General features: G+C 37.9%; 1 non-coding gene across 1 annotated transcript; it reads right to left on the bottom strand.

Annotated features, from left to right (window-relative positions):
• Positions 1 to 1,853: 1,853 nt before the first annotated feature.
• Positions 1,854 to 1,926, bottom strand: TRNAV-AAC (transfer RNA valine (anticodon AAC)). Its single transcript has one exon. It is a non-coding gene; the product is annotated as a tRNA-Val (tRNA).
• Positions 1,927 to 4,742: the final 2,816 nt, after the last annotated feature.

Below are 4,742 nucleotides of genomic sequence, written 5' to 3'. Positions count from 1 at the left end.
AATGTGCTGGACAACGAAGTAACAAGTGAAGATTACGTTGCCACTGTGACAAAACCAAAATACCCAATGATAATGTTCCAAATTAAAACACTGTTCGAAGTTTGCCCATTTGACGGTATACTAAAAATAATTTCATCTAAAATTATTATAAATCTTCCTAATTCCTGCATTTTTTCACATTCTTCTTAAAATCCATTGCGACGAGCAACAATAGTCTATCGTCACGTTCCATTCAATATTTCTTATTGTTCTCGTTTCTGCTGTACTGGAATCCAATAGCTTTTAATACTTTCAGCAACAAGGAACTTCAATTTTAGTTTGTAATATCTTGCGTTTTGAGAGCTTTCGGCAAAATATCGACTAAACTGGGTATAAAGCCATCTTCGTAAAAATGTCAATCTTAAAGCTTCCTGATTAAAATGTTTTCAATGTTATAATAAAAGAGTTTTGAAAGGACTTTTAAGATTTCTCCCTCTTTATTTTTCTTTCATGTAACCATATACCATTAAACATCACTTTTAGACACACCCTTCGCTATAAGTTTCTTCTCCAAAACATAACTAACGGAAAATGATGGTCTTTCATTCCTGTCATTGTATATTTGCTCTGGAAATACATGTAAACACGACACACGACTTCTTTCGTATCAGAATATGTAATGTCTTCTACCACTTATCAAATACAAAGTAATTACACTACTAAGCATACCGACACCAGCATACCAATCACAATACCCATTATCTTGAATGAAAAGGAATTGTAAATGACATGTTTAAAAACTGAACCTAACTAGGGTACAAGCAGGCCTCGATTGAGGGAAGATAACAAAGAACCTTAACATCTAGAAACATCCTATCAGACAGGTATACGGTAGTAAGTAGCACACACAACCCCTCTTGTAACTGATTGAAAAGGTTCGTTCTAATGCTTAAATTCAACGGCGGAAAGTTTCCTTCTGCATAAAAAACAGAGTATAAGTAGGCTGAAACAATGGGCAATATAATACGTACTAATGTATTTTTACAAGAAGTGTACAGAACAAGAAAGAGAATCAATCTGTCGAATCTGATACCAGGGGTTGTTCTTCGGAGCTTGATCTTGTTTCTCTTTTTTCTTCGATTGCCTCTTGTTTTTATTTCGTTTTTTCTTGTGTTATGTCACTTACTTTTCTCCTTTCTTCTCTTCTTCTACTGCTTTTATCTATGCACTTATTCACTTTCAATTATTCACTTTTATTCTTTTGATTTTTGCATCCTTCGCTTTCGTTTCTTCTTCTAACTACTTTTTTTTTTTCGATCCCGGGCGGAAATATGTTTTTATTATTTATTTTTCTCTAATTGATCCTCTTTTTCTCTTCAATGCTTTTAACAATTAAACTATGGTTTATTTAACGACGTTCGTAACTGCAGAGGTTATATCAGCGTCGCCGGTGTGCAGGAATTTTGACCCACAGGAGTTCTTTTACATGCCAGTAAATCTACTGACATGAGCCTGTCGCATTTAAGCACACTTAAATGCCATCGACCTGGGCCAGGATCGAACCCGGAACCTCGAGCACAGAAGGTCAGCGCTATACCGACTGCGCTACCGAAGCCGACTTCAATGCTTTTGAAGATGATGATGTAAGCTAGTAATCATTCAATAACAATGCTGGCTTACATGATCGAAAAATAAAAAGTTCTTCACACTATATTCCAACTGCGTGGCTATACATGATGATTCGTGACTGAGGTGATCTATTGCAGGGGTTAATCCCTCAGTTTACAGTGATAAGAACAGTTCTTATAACTATGGATCCGATTTTAAACTGTTGCAAAGGAAGAGAACATCCAACAAAATGGAAGGAAAAAAAGTGTTTCCGCCCGGGATTGAACCGGGGACCTTCCGCGTGTTAGGCGGACGTGATAACCACTACACCACGGAAACTTAGGAGGAAAGCTGAACGTTATTACGTTTTGATCTAGTTATCGTGAATAACGCAAGAGAATCCAAAGAGAGAGGAAGAGAAATCAAACATGTATGCAGTATAAGTACTTCCACTCGGTAATGAGTTTTGGAATAATATTCTGGGAAAATTCCACAGATAGTAACAATATATTTATATTACAAAAAAGAGTAATTAGAATAATAGCAGGTGCCAAATCTAGGGAATCGTGTAGGGCTATTTTCAAAAAACTACAAATAATGCCCATGGCTTGTCAGTATATCTTTTCATTAATAATCTTCCTCGTATGTAATCGTGAAAACGTTGTAACTAATTCAACAGTTCATAGCATAAATACGCGTCAGAAAATTAGTTTCATCTTCCATCGGCAAGTCTATCGTGCTACCAAAAAGGAGTGCGTTATATGGCAGTAAACATTTTTAATAGCCTCCCTATCGATATAAAAAATGAAACTCAAAACATAAAATTATTTAGGGCCAAATTAAAGAAGTACCTAATTTCTCACGCCTTCTATTCTGTAGGTGAATTCATGACATTCAATAACACTTCATGAAATTGATACTAAAACTATGTGTTGTACTAGTAGACTATATTGTAAATCTCTTCTGTATATATTTCATTTAGACTGTGACTATAAATTAAGATTTTATAATATTATTAAGTTTTTTGATTTGTTCCATATTCTAGCTGTAAGCATGTATGAATACCATGGAATGTTAATAAATACAATACAATACAATACATACCCCAATCCCTCGTTACTGATCGGCAAGGTTCGCTCTATCGTTCAAACTCAACGGCGGAAAGTTTCCTTCTATATAAAAAAAAACAGAGTAGGCCTTATAAAGTAAGCTTAAGGCAACTCTAGAGACACACCAAATGTGACTCTATCGTTTAATATTTGGAAGTCAGTGGAAGAGAGTATAATTGTATATACAGAAATAGCAAATGTAATAAAATATTTCTGGGTTTCTTGTAAGTCTCATAAGGACCTCAATTTAATGCACTCCACATGGTATAGTGTATACCATCTGGAAATTGTAAGACTATAAACGGCTGGAAGAGTATAGCCTTCTCTGCATATTTTACGACTACAACATTGGTAACAAACAGCAGACATCCCAAGATTAGTTCCTATGGAAACGGCAAGTGTGCAATGTGAACTTAGGCATGACTTTCATATGTGGGTTATACTGATCAAAATAAATCACGAATTAAATAGTTGTATGTCGTAATAACGTTAGCAGTACCTGTAGTATTGTTTTCAAAAAAGAAATAAGGGAACCCCTGGTTTTTTAAATGTTAGTAACTAGGCCTATATGGTAATTTCCTATGCGAAGCAATTTTGTTACTAGAAGATGTGACTTGGGTGCGCGGTAGAGTCGCGATCAAGGCGTAACTGCAAGCCCAAAGTCGCGGGTTCGATTTCCGATGGGGTTATGGATTTTTCCATTGATCTAATCCTTCAGGCCGCACTATGGCCCGGGGGTCTACTCAGCCTCTAACAGAAATGAGTAAAAAGTAAATCCATGGCGCTACAGCCCATGAAGGGCTAAGACCGACCAGCCGGCTGCTGGCCTCACGTCCACATGCCGAAGCAGAGGTGGACGATCATCTAATCAGAATGGAGGTATCGTGTGGTTAGCACGATGATCCTCCCAGCCGTTATAACTAGTAGCTCCCCAAGTGCATCACGATGCTGGGTGGACACTGGTCACATACAGCGTCGCCGGAGTGCCAGAACTTTGCCCCGCAGGAATTCTTTTACATGCCAGTAAATCTACTGCCATGAGCCTGTCGCATTTAAGCACACTTAAATGCCATCGAATTGGCACGGGATCGAACCCGCAACCTCGAGCATAGAAGGCCTGCGCTATATCAACTGCGTCAACCAGACCGACTCTGATATGGTGAGGAAGAGAGGAGGTTTCCTTGAAAATTAAATAAAAACATTAACACGTATCGTTATTTTCTACTTACGAAGCCTGGCAACCATACTGAGTGACTAAGGCACGAAACTCAGCTATTCAAACTGCATGTGTGTTTCGTATTTGAGCCGATGAAGCGCTGTTGCCAAACGACGCAGAATTTCAGCATAATTTTCTGATTAACCATGCACTTAATTACAAAACGCATAATAGTTTTTTATTTATTTTAATGTATTCTATTGCTCCTTTCATTTTGCACAGATTATATCACTTCCACTCTGTATTATGAAGTATTTACTCCCAGGCATGACCGGGACTCGAACCCTGAGAGGCTGGAGATCTGACCACTGAGACACCGCAGGAAACACTATTCCATCAGTCTTCGTGATTTAATTCTTCTCTGCTTCTTTCTTCTTGTGATAATTAGTAGCGTTCCTTTAAGATATCCGACCTCTTCAAGGCCTGTCACACGGTCGATTCAACATTCTCGGAATTTTAATATTTCACAGCATGTCTATGTTGATTTTTATTTAATTCTTTCCTAATGTCTTCCTTCCACAACGAAAAGTGTCAACGTCACGCTTTCTCACCTTGCCTAACCTCTTCCAACAAGCTGGTCGATCGAGGGGGACTTCAAAACCAGTTACATAACGGCACTATATCAACAGAAGTGTGATTATAATAGTAGTAGCGAGATGAATCCAAGGATTGTCCGCGGATCAGTGGTAGCCACAGGGGTGTAGTCGTAAATAAATACTTAGGTCGCATCGCTAAAAGTTTATCAAAACGCTCTTCAGGGAAAAGCGTGTAAACAGAATATTTACAGAGACTGCGTTTTAGCGGGTATTCTAATTTTTTCGTATACACAA

Source organism: Periplaneta americana, chromosome 2, assembly GCF_040183065.1.
Source record: "Periplaneta americana isolate PAMFEO1 chromosome 2, P.americana_PAMFEO1_priV1, whole genome shotgun sequence".
Classification (NCBI taxonomy): domain Eukaryota; kingdom Metazoa; phylum Arthropoda; class Insecta; order Blattodea; family Blattidae; genus Periplaneta; species Periplaneta americana.
Note: the sequence above shows the minus strand (reverse complement) of the source record. Positions and strands in the feature narration are given on the sequence as shown.